The sequence below is a fragment of the Camelus bactrianus genome, chromosome 16, assembly GCF_048773025.1.
Source record: "Camelus bactrianus isolate YW-2024 breed Bactrian camel chromosome 16, ASM4877302v1, whole genome shotgun sequence".
Lineage (NCBI taxonomy): Eukaryota > Metazoa > Chordata > Mammalia > Artiodactyla > Camelidae > Camelus > Camelus bactrianus.
Window position 1 is genome coordinate 38,921,534 of NC_133554.1, and position 15,475 is coordinate 38,937,008.

At 38.0% G+C, this 15,475-nt stretch overlaps 1 protein-coding gene across 4 annotated transcripts in view; it reads right to left on the minus strand.

Moving 5' to 3' along the window:
* The window catches only part of FAM222B (family with sequence similarity 222 member B), a 55,055-nt gene that overhangs the window by 24,402 nt on the left and 15,178 nt on the right, over window positions 1-15,475 (minus strand). Inside the window, exon 1 of one of the 4 annotated variants that reach the window (XM_074343130.1) lies at window positions 8,395-8,661. The exons of 2 other annotated variants lie outside the window; for them this stretch is intronic. The gene's annotated coding sequence lies outside the window, so the exon portion shown is untranslated. Of the gene's footprint in view, window positions 1-8,394; window positions 8,662-15,475 lie in introns of those variants that run through there. One more of the 4 variants, XM_074343132.1, reaches the window with a different exon arrangement.

The window sequence follows — 15,475 nt, forward strand, 5'->3', positions numbered from 1 at the left end:
ACTATGTATTAGGAATACAGATATGACAGGCAAAATTCCTGTTGAGATATGTAATCATTTCACAATTTATACAAATATCAAATCATTATGTTGTACACCTGAAACTAATATAATATTGTAAATCAATTATACCTCAGGAAAAGAAGGAAGGAAAGGAAAGGAGGAAGGGAGGGAGAGAAGGAGGGTTGTTTCAAAACCCAAATAATGAAAAAAATACTTCCAGGAAACAATGAGAAAGAAAGACGAAAACAACATGGGTTATTGAAGGCTGAACAAGAATTTACCAGACTGAGAAGAGTAGGCCACTCTAGGTGGAGAACACTAGCATAATGAAAGGCATGCAGTTGTAAAACTAAGCTGCATGTCTAGGGAACCACAAGTGGTCTGGTATGGAGAGTAGGGTGTTGGGTGTATGTGTGAAACCTGGAGATGAGCCTGATGTGTTAAATTATGAAGAGCCTTATATTCATACTAGGACAGAATAGCAGATTAAAAATAAATCAGCAGAAAAGTAACCTTGACATCTTATAGACTAACTGTGATGATTAAATGAGATTATACTCATAAAGTGCTTAGTACAGTGCCTATGCTCAGTGATGGTAGTTGTAACTATTATTTGCTTATGTCAGACTTTATCCTGAAACCAAGAGAAAAAGGAACAGGTTTTAAGAAGAGTAACGTGATCAGATGTCTATTTTAAATAAATCTGCTGGAAGTGTGAAAGACAAACGGGAGATGGCAGAAGTCAGTTAAGTGGCTATAGTGATTTCGAGGTGAGAGATGACGGTCTCAAATAAAGGTGTCATAAGAGGGCTGTCATACAAAGGAGAGAGTAGCTTTATTTCTGAACTTCAGCGATCAAAAATAGGTTAATAAAGTCTGAAGAAAGACAATTTTACATGAATATAAATAATTCAAGTTTGTTCAGCAGTGGCACAGCATTAGAAATGCTGAAGCAAAAGCAATGACCCATTCATTAAGAATGATGGAAAGAGTTTATTTTCAGTAGCTAAGAATCTGGACTTGATGACCACTAAATCCAACTTCTAGATTCCAAGATTCTAAATCACTTACATAGGTGGTTTTCTAAAATCATTAAAAATTGCTTACATTTATAGAGAAGGTTACAATTTTCAAAGTATTTTCACATTGATTCTCTCACTTGATTTTTCTCAAATGCCCTATGAGACAGTCTGAGCACATATCATTAGTGCCATTTTCACAGATAAAGAAACCAAGAAAAGCTAGTAAATGCCTAGACTACAACCAGATTTTCTGACCCCTGCCTCTGCGCTCTTTTCTTTCTCACCATTGCCTCCAACCTGGTGCCAGTCTTGAAAATCCACTCTTAGAAACCATCCCTCTTTGGTCCCTGGTTCCAGTGTTTATTCTCAAAATCGGCAAATTTTTCCACATTTCTTATATCTGTTGTTCAGAAACTTCAGCCTATTCCTTTGCCCTCTTTAAGGTGAGTAAGAGTTAATCATCTATTTTTGTATAATGCTTCTTCATATTTGCATACTATAAAATGTCATTTCTTTAATCCCAATTCCTGAGTTTTTCACATAAATATTATTTCCCTTAAACTAATTAAGTAATCAGATCCCTAATTTAGTACTAGCTGCAGGAAGACAATAATCTCTTCCCATCACTCCAGTTCTAATCCCCAGGTACCTATTAGAGAGCACATCCTCCAATTAATTCACACCAATATTTATTGAGCACCTGCTATGTAGCAAGGTACTGCTCCAGGAGCTAGAGACTCATCATCTAAGAACAAAACAGGCAAAGCTCCTGTCTTCATGGTGCTTCCATTTTCACATGAGGTAGAGTGGAAGGTCAAAGTTAATGAATAGGTTAAGTATCACAGACGATTAGAAGGTGATAAATGCTATGAAAAAAACAAATAAAGCAGTGTAAGAAGTTGAGGATTGAATGGGGCAACAATTTTAAATAGCATAGCTTGAGTGTAGTTTCTCCACGGTTTATCTGCTAGTTTCAGTGCAAGGCAACAATACAGTTTTTAATTATATAGCAGGTCTTTTTTTTTTTAGCAATTAAAGTATAATATAGGCTTTTTCCCTTCTCATTTCAAGTTTAACTCTTAGGCACTCACATATTTAATAAAAAGCAATTTATCAACTTGTGTTGAAGAATGGAATTTTGTTTCTATAATGGTGAAATACTCTTCAAGCAATAATGCGACCAATTAATGCAAGCCTACCAGCACACACACAAAGACTGCTGTTGGATGCAACTCTGACTTTAATAAAGACTAGCATTTCCCTGGTTGAGCAATGGTACTTTCTTAACTAGTTGTGGAGAGCTGAAAGGGGAGCGTATGTAGTCAGATAAGGGGATAGAGGGAGTTGGTAGAAAAGGATTTTAGAGAGCTACAAAATGGTGTGCAGGCTGAAGTGGCATCAGCTTCTCACTTCTAGGTGCTCTAAGGAACAATCTCCCCAGAACATACTATGAATGATAAAAACAACACATTTCAGTTGGGACATTTGTTCAGCTTCAAGAAGAGGCAGAAATTAAAACATAACCTGCTGAAAAAGCAACTTATTCCAAATTAATTAAGTCATAGACTATGGAAATAGGCGAAGCACTTTTCTTAAAAGGAAAGGTTCCTTTCGTCTCTCTGGGGAAATGTTCGAACACAATATCACACTCTGATTGCACCATACCTCACAGGGATTGAATGCAGCCTAAATACTAAAATCCGTGGTAAAGCACTTTAGTGAAAGCACAGTAATACCTGGCAGGACAGGTTAGAACCAAGATATGGATTCTTCATTAATCCACTGGTTCCACTTTCTGTTGAATGAAAGATGTTCTGGAAGAATAAGATAAGCGAAAGCCAAACTAGTACCCTCACAGCTACTAAATTAATGTCTTCACAATAGTAAAACCACTTCCAGATGAACAGCTGGGTGATACAGAAGGCCCATTCAGGAACGCAGGAAATATGACTCCTCCATTGATATACTGTGACCCGGGATGAGCTGCCTTTAACTTCTCATAGTCTTGATACCCTCTTCCTTTTAAAACAGATTAAGTCCTATCCTTTACATAGTAAGTAATAAATGAAATGCCAATGGAAGAAGTACTTTAGCTTCTGGAAGGGAAGAAAAAATTTAAGCTGTGACTAGTAATGTTTATGATTCTCCTCTGAGGCAACAGGGATGCTGTCTAAATCATTTCAATTCTGCAAGCAGAATAAAACCTGATTTTCACTCAGATCAGCAACTGATCCTCAAAAACACTTTGCTGAGTGCCAAGAATTAGCGACTGGCTATGGAACCTTGCCTTTTAAATCTGCTGTAATATTCAGTTGATTTCCCACTAAAAAGAGAGAGAAGGAGGGAGAAACAAATAACATCTTCCCAACGAACAAATCCGCAGCTTTGAATTTATAATTTATAGTACTTCTTTAATCACAACCTGATGTGTAAATGGATTTCATTTCAGCCAAAGCTCCCATCATTAGAGCACAGACAGTCCAGTGTTAGAAGAGGTTCACTTGGTAATAGTTCTTCTTTGGCCTGGCTATCTACAGCTCCCCCAGGTATGATGAATGATTTGCATATCTGTGTGGCCAGAAAACACGAAAAAAGAAGACAAGCCAGTATCAAGAGCTAGCTTACCTATGATTTACCTGGAAAATCCCTATTCTCCACAGGACTTTGGTATAATTAGGTAACAAGGGTCAAGTCGTAAAATATTAAATAAAACAAACTGTCTCAAGGGTACAAAACTGAGCTGAACTTTTCTAGGTTCGGTATTGAGCTATATACTTTTGATGACTAAGAAACTAAGCATAATCCAAGCTTGTGGTAATCTCACCTATTTGTCTCTTGAATGACCAAAAAAACCAAAATTTCAATCAGTGTGTTCAGCTAGAAAATCCCAGTTAAAAAGCAGAGGAAGTTAAACCTACTGCTTAAAAATGTGGCCTAGGAGTATCTTTGGATTTTACTTGTCTATACTTGGCCTGTTTGCCCTTCTGCATGAATAGTCAAGAGCTGACTGTATTCTTTGATCAGGAATGAATCCTTAACTAGAGTTCTGCCCCTGTGTTGGTAAAGATGCCCTCTGCCCTTTTCAGGTAGGTTTAAATGTAACAAACTCAGTGAACGACTAAATTTGATATAATCAGCCGAGTGCTCCCTCCCTGGGATCCATCAGCACCAAACATAATAAAACTTCAATTTGTCCTTTCCTTTCCATCTCTATCTTTTATTCCTCCAACACCTCATCTTGAACCTTTCTCCTCGGGATTGATAATGGCATCCTGGTCTTTGGATTCTCTTCATGACTAGAGAAATAAAAACAGCTTCTCAGGGTAAAGATAGGAAATTTTCAGATCATTTCAAATAGGGACCCTGAAAAGAGTTCTTAGAGAAAAGAATTAAATATATTAGAAATTCAGAGAAAGGAAGAATTCAGAGACCTTGGCTCTAGGTCTGGTTTCACTACCAAATTACTAGGTTATTTAGACATTCCTAAGGCACCAGTTTTCCCTACCTCTAAGAAATGCTGAGATCACTAAGAGAAGCACTTGTTTAATTCACTGGATGAAAACTAACCCCGGCCGGGGCAGGGAGGGTATAGCTTAGCATGCCCAAGGTCCTGGGTTCAAACTCAAGTACCACCATTAAAATAAATTAAAAAAAAAAAAAAAAAAAACTAACCCCAAAGTAAAAATATAATGTTAATATTGGAAATGATTCTTAGGCTGAAAGAATTTATGTCTTGACTTCTGTGAGTTGTTATATAATTAAACCCTACAATGCCACATTTAATTTCAAGGTATAATATGTACTCAAGGTACCAAATAATTCCTTTAAACCAGGCTCAGGTTTTCTCTTCTATTATCATATATATTTACAGACAATGAAATCCCTAATTAAGCAAAGTTCTAAGATCTGGCCAAACAAAAGCACTGTCTGTCCAGTATCCACAGAATGCTAACAGAGAACAAAGTTGGGGGAGGAAGCAAAGGCCATTTATTTAAAAAATAAATGAGCTATTTGGGTGCTTGGCTTACAAAAAAAACAAACAAAAAGATGGGTTAAAAGTTTACATTTAAAAGGCAACTCTATTTTGAATGGCCCTAACAATCCCACAATAAGTGCAGTATCAAAAACAGTCAAGGTAATTAATTCAGTGGACTCTTCCCCTTTCACTGCCAGACTGAACAGCTCTGAGGATAATCTCCTTCACTCTCCCAGGGCTCAGTTGGAAGATTCATTATTTATGCCCTCAATTGTTTACGCTGTCCTATTTTTCCATCCATCCAGGCCCAAGGGCAGTGTTATCATTGGCCTGTTTCTAAAATGAATGTGTTAGTTCACCGCCTTACTAGTTATAAACCCAAAGATAATCAAACAGTGGTATCTTAATATTGGAGAGCAACTCCACCCTACCACTTGATCCAGGGGAGAAGTTAATGACAATGTGACCCAGGTTACCAAAAGCTAAGTTATTTTAGATGGATGAAGTGAGACACATTAAGTCATTCTAGTCCTTTTTTTTTAAACCACTGAGCAACATATATGCACATCCAACAGGATTCTTAAAGGGCAGTATTATTAGAAAGACAGCTCTGGCCCTCACCAAGAGCAGACCTGTAAACTGTTGAGGATTAAACTGACTGAGATGCACTTTGCCTAGCAACCATTCATTAGGAAGAGTTCAGTAACTCACCAGCAATCAATTCCATGTCCTTATCTGAGCTGTAAACAGATAACAGACTCCACCAAGTCCTCTACCCTCTGGATTCAGATAGCAAATAACTTCCTCAAAAGATTCAGCTTCTAAGAGTCAATCCCTGAGGAAGGGGGTTGTGCTTAAACACACACAAAATATTGTCTCAGGCACCTGATTGACAAAGCTGGATAACTGAAAATTACCACCAGCCACATCTCCATATGAATGCATTCATTGTCTCTAAATAAGTCTCTCACATTGCAGCATTCATTGTCTCTAAATAAGTCTCTCACATTGCAGCATTCCCAGGTCTTTTTGCCTCTAATATTTTCTCACCTTGAGCAAGCTTTTCCCAATTCAACCTGACAACACTCAAGCTGATTATCATGAGAATCTACCAACGCCAAGGGTCCAATCTTTTCCTTTACCTTCTCAAGGGGACTATTTTATACTTCTGATGTGAATAGGGGATTGGGCTTGAGTCTCCCTTTAGAGAGAACATAGGGCCCTTTTTCTTAACACATTCGAAGCTGTGACTCACAGAAATAAGCAGATGGATAAAAACAGATCACTATAGAAAATTAAATCAGCAAATTTAACCTCAGCAGCACTGTGTCTCCTCAACCTAAAAGATTATGGGAAGTCATAGCTTCATAGAACTGTTTCCTTGCAGAAGACCAAATCTGAATTTCCATCCCCCTGAATGATACTTGGAGATTAGTATAGATACACACCTATGATTAATTCTACACATAGATTTTGTCTCCTGGGGAAAATTCTTTGGGGAAATCACTGCACCATGCAAAATACAGGTTACAAAAAACAGTCAAGAAAATAGAAACATAAAAAAATTAAGTTAGCAAAGTGTAATATAACTTTATAAAGCTGTATTAACTGCTCACCCATGGGTAGACAAACAACCACCACCACCACCTAGATATCAAACAGGAGGACAACTTGTTTTTTTGGTAGAAGCAAGGTGAAGCTGTATATACTTTAATGTGGTCTCCAAGTCGATTCTGTCACTTTCTCAGCTTACTGTATAGTTCAGACACCAAAGTGCACTTCATTTTATATACTAGCTAGCCGTCAAAGCTTCAAAGTGATTTTTAACAGTTCATTCTCAGTAACAAGTTAGGTAAGACAACATCTGGGGATCCTCTTTGCCTTTCGATTTAAATATAATTTATAGACTCTTTAAGGGATAATGGGTAATCAATTAAAAACCCAAAATTTAACAAAGGTTTACTGTAAATCTACTTTTTTGCACAACTCTATACTAAGGCTACTTGAGATTTAAAAAGAAAAGTATAATAAATTTCCTAATCCCTAGTAAGTTTCCACAACTGAGATGGTTTCCTATTCCACCATCCCTATTCTTTATAATGCTTGCTTTTACCCCAAACTTCTCCTTAATGGCTAAGAGATCCGATGCAATCAATGCAAAGAAAAAACACTAACCCAGCTTAAACTGTTAAACAGCTCCAGCATATCAATTTTGTCCTCAAAATTAAACTCCAGTTAGAACAACTGTACTGGATTACAAGAATGAACTCTCCATCATTTAAATTAATATTTACCAAAGTCCTGCCCCAAAACTGATATTCAGCCCTTCTGGCATTCTAGCTCTTTGCTAATCAACATTAAGATAAAACCTGATCCAAACACCTCTGGTGAAAATTCCCAGTTAAAGCAAGTTTACCAAGAACACTGCTACTCAACACAAACACACATACACCCTTTATTTCTATTATAAATTTTGGGTTTTCTATCTTCAATTGATAACTTTCCTCTCAATTAAAAACCTATAAAGATGTTCCTGATTTTGGCTGAAGATGAGCTCTGTCCTTCAGAAACAAGGTTGTAGAAGCAAAGGAACTCAAGAGATAAACATAAATTGTAATGACACAGCCACTGAAATTCATAAGGGGAGGGGACTTTGAAAAAATAAACGAATTAAACAAAATTCATCTGGGTTTGTTTAAAGTTTGTTTTTTGACGACAGAAACTAATCCCTCTGAGAATATATGAATGAGAAATATACAGATGGAGAAACAGATAAGACTTTTAAGTTTCAGTAACGGAAAGGTAAGTTTGCTTGCTCTAGCTAGGTTTCTCCAACAGGGTACTACACAAAGCCCGTGACACTGTACTCGGGGAGAGACTTTAGCAGAGTTAATCTCTAACAACTACCAGGATTCCCTTTAACTACCATTTGACGGGGGCTGATCCCTCTTTCCAGTAGCACAACCCTCCTTTTCAGATTGTTTTTGCTGATTAAGGCAGTCCCAAATAAGAAAATGGTGAAGACTGCCTTAATGGACACGGATGCAGTGCAGTTCCAAAAATCCACTCTTACCCTAGTCCTTTTTTTTTTTTTTTTTTTTTTTTTTTGCGGTTTACTGCATCAGATGCCACACAAGAAAGGGACCCTCTTTTCTTCTCTGTTCATTTTACTACGCGATCGACAACGACACATCAGTAAAAAGAGGTAAGAGTCCTGAATCTCCTTACCCTGCTACAGGGTGAGATGAAGGGAGAGAACGAAGAATGAAGGGTAGAATTATAAAATCAAAATAAACTGATCAGATGTGGAGCTCTTACTTCCCCTTCTATTCCCCTTTTCTCACAAGGTTAAGTCGGATGAAGTCGGGGTTACGTTAGAAAAAGCACACACACCTTGAGTCCTGGAAGGGAGGTGAGGTTCGCTCTGCAGCGCTCGGTGGGGCTCCGGGCTCCGCCCCGCCCGTCTGAGGCAGCTCAGCCCTCCTCTCCCCAGCCCCGGGAGGATGGATGAGAAGGGGTTTCTAGCGGTCTTGGCAGGGGGAGGGGGAGGCGGCTGCTCCGGGTGCCAGGCTCTCGGAGCGCAGCACTCCGCGGTGCGCCGACACCCCCTCCCCCAGCCGGCTGCCGCTCGCTCCCCTTCGCCGCCGGAAGCCAGCCCCGCCCCCCTCAACTTCATCCCGGCCCTCCGCTAGCCCCCTCCAGTCCGCACAGCCAATGGCGAGCCAGGAAGCCAACAGAGCGACTCACCAAGCAGCCAACTGGGGAGGCCCACTGGGAGGTCAGCCGCCCAGGATAGGCCAGCTACCCGCGGCCCCGGCCCCGGCGCGGCTCCCCTTTGTTAGAGCTGCCCCTTTCTCTCCTGGCCCCCACCTCAAAGCCGGGAGCCCAGCATCCCGCAGCTGGGCCAGATGCTGCCGCGCCCCTTCTCCGGCTCCCCCGTCCATGCTCTGCCTGGGTACTAGGAGTGACCCCTATCCAGGCGGTGCCTCCCAGGGTGCCTCAGACTTCCACAGCAATAGCCATCTCGAGACGCCCGACAGTAAAAAGATGCTCCCCAGGCCTCTCTGCCTCGCCCTTCTCTGAGACTAATCAGTTGCACTCCCTCATAATAGTGCATAGATTTAGGCATATTACATCAGCTGCACACATCAATCCACCGTGTCTAAAACACCTGCTTTTCGTGACGCAGAAATTGGGGTGGGGGGCATATTGGGAAGGTATTTATCTGTTAGTTGGTGGGCTGGGAGAAGGAATACATCAAATCATCTGCAACAAGCAAACAGCAAACACAGCTGGCTCCAACCCAATTCAGATACAAGACATCTACATCCAATTAAACCCAACCTAGCCATTCCCTTGGCAGGTTTCAGTACAATTAGGAAACAAACATCTAAGTCTTGTTCAAGCCATATACCTAATAACAGAAAAAACTCTCAGCAACCACCAGACTGCCACGTAACTGGCAGGCTGCATCAACACTACAATCACTAATGCCAACGTTAGGGGCATAACATTGCAGAAATGGAATATGCCACAGATTGTAGAATATTTTCTTAGGTATAGTGGTGAAGTAGTATAAGGAATTCATTTAAGAAAAACAAAGTGGGGATGGGGAAGGCAAGTTATTACCTAAATTATAATTTTTGTCCACAGAGTTCTTGCAACTAATGTTAAGTGTCCACATCACACTTTACAATCCCACTTGGTTCCCAAGTTTTACTACAATTTTTTTAAAACAATAACAAAACACTTTATTTTTTTTATTGAGTTATAGTCGGTTAACAATGTTGTGTCAAAACACTTCAAATTTAAGTAGACTTCCTTATGTGGAAGATGGAAAAGGAGCTGTGTGACATGCCCATTTTAAAGCCAGCTCTTTTTCCTAATTCAAATTAAAAGGCTTGGGCTTAAATAGATTTTATAGAGGAACTTCACTGGTGTCTCACAGACTAGCTCTTTTAGGTTCCAGATGAAAAGAACCAAATGCAAAAAATGTATTTCATTTTAAATTCTGCCCAGAAAAGTATCCCAGATTAGCTAGTAGGTGAGTCCATTCCTTACCCATCTTCTCTTGACCTAAAACAAAAATCCTCAAAAGCACAAAAGCAGTTACAATTCTCCACATCATTTAATAATTCTCTGGCATTTTCCATATTAAAAGAACTAAACAATACTTTGAAAAATACTGTTTAAAACAGTTGACCTAAGAGCTACTCTTGATGTCACAGAAACATGTGTCAGTACTTTCCTTCAAACTCTAGTTTTCTTGAAAAAAGCATTTTTTTTCTCTTTAAGGATTACATAGAAACTAAAATTGAAACCCTTTCAAGATCATTCATGAGCCAATTAATTTGCCAGGCCGTCAAAAACTGACAAACACACAGTCTCACTACTATTATCACACATGTTCTTGACAAATGGATAATTCTGGTAAAACTTGTACAGAACAAGTTTCACATTGTATCATCTATTTTTAAAGCACATATGAATATTATATATGTCTGTAGGTCCAAGAAACTATCTGGAAGTATATAAACCAATCTGTCAATGTAGTGACCACTGAGAGGAGGAAAAGAGTATGGTTGGGAGGAATAAAGTGAGAATTTTTTTATATGTGTTTTACTCAATCTTTCAAAAGTAAAAAAATATGGATGAGTTTTATAATTTTAATAGATTAGCTGAGTAGTAGAATTACAGATTATTATTTTTGTACTTTATAAACTATGGTGAACATGTCTTACATTCATAATCAGCAAAAAACATTAAAACAAAAACCAAACACATCATCTCTCAGAAACAGAAGGAAAAGATCAATGGGTTTGTTTGAAAACGAGATTAGGTAACATCCATCTAGCCTAATCACTGCACTTCAATATTTCTTGAGTACTCTATTTTGCAAAATTCCCAAATGACATTTATAATAAGCAAAAAAAAAAAAAAAAAGGGTGGGGGACTTTGACAATTTACTCCAACCAGAATAAGTAGTTTTCAGCAGAACTAAATACCAAAAATAAAACAATAACAATGATCTATCCTGAACAGAAAATAAACAATATTAAAAAGGCACTTTCCCCCATAAAGACCTGCTATGTGACATTTTACAGAATTCAAACACCCAAGAGACAGAACATAGACTTTGATAAGAAACTTTATTCACTAGACTTAAAGAGAACAATAGGTCTGAAAAAAAAAAGTGTAAAGTTCAAAAGGGGAAAAAAAGGCAATACCTTGACTAATTTCAATATAGCAAGGTATTCCTTTAACTTTTTTTTTTTAACTGGCTGCAGTTTCTCTTTCAGACACTAGAGGGAAGTGTAAAATCCATTCACTGGATCTCTGGGAGTTCAATCTGTTCATTCATTCACTCACAGCACCACATATTTATTGCATTCCTACATACCAGGAACTCTATTAGACCCCAGAGACAAAAAGATAAATAAGCTACAGTTTCTGTCTTTAAGTGCTTAGTCTAGGGAAGGGAGACACACCAGTTTAAAAAAAAAAAAAAAAAGCCAAACTACAACAAAGAATGCAGATGAAAACCAAACCCCAATTTTTGCAAGATTGAGTTTGGGGCAGGACAGTTTGGCAGAAGGAGTAAAAACATGTGTCCATATAATAATTCACGCTAGACAAACCAACTTACCCAAACTGGCTTATTCTCCTATTAACAATCTTGCCCCCTTAATCTAAAGGGAAATAACCCACACCTAGAAGGTATCTTTAAACTGTTATCTACAGAAAGCAGAGGAATGAGGCATCAACACATGTGGAAGATTTGCTAAAATATCTAGTTGGCTAGGTTTCAAAATCAATTGTACACAGTTTTAAAAAGCATGAAGGTTAACAGATACAACTGGAGTTAAGACTGCTTACACAATAATAAAAATTCTCATTTGAAATTAGGATAAATTACACTACACTCCCCAAAAAGGGTGTGTCAAGGATAAATGAATGGGGCAGAGGGTACAGCGTAAATGGTAGAGGGCATGCATGCTTAGCATGCACAAGGTCTTGGGTTTAATCTCCAGTACCTTCTTTAAAAAAAAAAAAAAAACTAATAATAAATAAATAGACCTAATGCCCTCCCCACCCAAAAACAAAAGAAAACAAAACAAAACATAAATGAGTAAGTAGAAGTTTCCTAAATGTGCTCTGTCTTATACAAATTAAATCTCCCAAATTAGAAAATACAGTACTCTGACAATTAGCTTCCTCTGATGCCTTTGAAAAGCCTCTGTAAAGAGACATCTTGGTTGGCAAATCATTTCCACATTTAAATAATTCAAGCCTACACAGGAAGGACTAAGACTTTAACTGATAAAGCAGAATTAGAGCTCAAAGTCACCAAAAGGGCAATGGAAACATTTGTGTGGTGTATCTTTCCCTAATCCTCAAAATGACTGTTGCATCTTTTGCTATAGTTTGGGATGTCTGGATTGTGTTTTGGGGGTGGAGAGTTGGAGAGAAGGGACAAGTTGTTAATTTCTCATACTGATGGAGTAGCACATGGTAGAAAAAATAAAAGCCAACATCCTGAAAAAGTTTCACACACATACACAAAATGAGACAGCAAACTTGTGAATCAAGCATGATTTGGCATCTTTAAATGCAGAACCAATTCTTTTCTAGTGCCAAAGCCAATGGCTTCTCCTGTAGATAAAATGGCACGATTCCTGAAAAAGCCCTGGACGCTGTTTCCCCACAATCCTATAATCTGTCAGAAGACAGAAAACAAAAAGAAGGCTTTGCCAGCCAGAAAAAGCAAATTATAACCAACACAGAGCCAACATTTTACTTCAGACAGAAGGAGCTTTTTCTATGCATCTTTGGAAGGAGAGAGACAAAAGAAGCTTACCACTGCTCAAATAACCAATGCAAACATTTTAACCAAATACCATCTTGGATAAGTATTGGATGCAATAGCCTGCTTCCTCACTTTGCATACACAGCCTTTAAGAATACTTGGAACATTTATGATAAAGAATTGGCCACAAAATACAAAGGACTTTTACAAGTCAATAAGAGAAAGAAACAACTGAAAGGGAAATTTTCAAAGGACAGGAACTAGTAGCCACTGAAGAAATACGTAAGATCAAATATTACAATATATTCCATATTATTAGGAAGTGGTGAAAAGTGGCTTCTCCATATGGTCCCAAAGGTATTTTGACTTGATGGTATTGCCAACTGCAAGCTTCCAGAGAAAACTTGGCTACTCAGAATGAAAAGTAAAAAAAAAAAAAAAAAGATAAGAGTACCTAAAAATCATCAGTTGTACACTTAAATACCTTACAATTCGATTTGTCAATTATGCCTTAATAAAGCCGGAAAAAAGATATGTTCCTAAAAATATTCAAGATAGAAGCGTTACGAAATATCTACTCTGGGAAAGAAACTATTAAGTAGAATGGATACAGGTCAACTGCAAATCAAATCCAAAGGAATTAAAATATGAATTTTAAGATGATCATTTACCTATGAACATAAAACAGCTGAAGCCAATCCCTGTGTCTACAATGAGCAAGGCAGATGATGGAAGGAAATAACAGAAATCCTAAATACAACCACAGGAATAAAGCATCTCCAAGAAAGATAGCTTACTCAGTTGTCTTTGCTGGGGAAGCAGGCCATTCAGGGATCCCTTTTCCAGTCATCCAAATGCAAAAATAAGGCAAATAATGCCTGGGTGCAGCAAAAACAAGTACAGTGTTTCCATCAAAGAAGAAAAGAAACCTAAGCCTTTTACTTGTCCTTGATAAAAAGAGGTAATGAATTGTGGAACTCAAATTCCAGAAAAAAGATTCAATTCCAACCTATGTAAAGCTAAGAACTTCATGTCACTTTGTTCTAAAATTAGCAACACACAGGTCCCCACTGAAAAAAACAATTCACAAGATACCAACTGAGCTGCCAGCAGGGTAAAGTTCTGAGCATGTCAGCAGACTATTGCTTAACCATTTCAGTTTTCCCTTATCAGTTTTAAACATCAAAAGAACCACATCCCAGTTTTCCTCTATTGTTAATGCCCCTTAGAGGCTGAGAAAAATTTAGTTCATCAGACTCAAATTTCAAGCATTTTCTAAGTACATTGTAGGTAATGATGCCACTGATTCTATATTTAGACTCAGGTGTGGAACAAGGAGTGCTAGTTTTGCCTGAAATGGCACCATGTCCCTCTTTAAAGCCTAACTGCAACCATCACCTAAGCCTGCATTAAAATGTCTATATGGTGTCACCTAAAATAAATTAAAATGCTTTTTCAATGCTCTGTTTTGAGTGGTTCTATTGATTGGCTGTAATGCTTTAAATATAGATAATAAATCAACCCCACCAGTACTTTAAACAGTCAGCATTGTAACTGCCATAGAGTTGCACTCACACCCTCACCTGAAACAAAAAGCCAAGAAAGTTAAAACTCTTGTGATATGAATAAAGTGATACTATAATAAATCCTTAGGAAATATTCTGTTTAATACAAAGTTGTTTCATTATGGTTCTATAATTGTTACATTCTAGAAATTAGTGTAGTGATCTTTTCCCATATCCTGAGCTATTTTTTCTTCAAAGAGTATTTATAAAAATATATCACTTTCTCAAAAGGATCTTAAGGCCTCTAAGAGACAGCTTGTTGCTAATTTTCACAACATCCCAATAAAGAACTATTATTTAGCATTTATATCACACTTTTACTTGCAAAAGTATTTTACAGTTATTTTCATTAGTAGTCATGCCTCACAACCACCCACTGAGCTAACCTGGTCCTGTAACCCTTATTTGACAACTGAAAAAATTAATTTATAAAAAGGCCAAGGTCAAGGCAGTCTGCTTTTCCAAGACCAGGGGCCTAATCCTAAAAAACAGCCTCATTCACTCACCAGTGTATCTGTATTGCTCAAACCCTAGTTAAACTAGGTTTTTAGAAAACAGTAATCCATCTAAAATGATGGTACAAAAATATTAAGATTATAATGCTCTGACAAAAATATATAACCACATTGAAATACAAATAGGAAATGATTTAGTAACAATGACACAGGAAGTTTTCAGAAATAGGCTCCCAAAACCTCTGCCATCACACAGAAAAGAAAAAAATGATCAAATGTTTCTTTATCTCATCTTCCCCCTGGATCCACTACAATCAGATATCTATCTCCACTACTCCAGTAAGTAGTTCCACTCAAGATCACCACGTATCTCTAGGTTGCCAAACCCCACAGGTATTTCTCTGTTCTTATCTGAGACAGCATTCAATACAGTGGTCCACACACTTCTTTACATATTCTTTACTTGGCTTCCATAACATCATTTCCTGGTTTTCCTGTCTCACTGACTGCTCCTCCTCTTTCAGACTTCTCTTCTCCAGACACAAACCATTCCAGGAGACCCCCTGATTGAATTCCATTGACTTCAACTTCTATCTACATGTTGCTGCTTTCCAAGTCTACAATTCCAGCCCAGTCTTCTCCCAGGA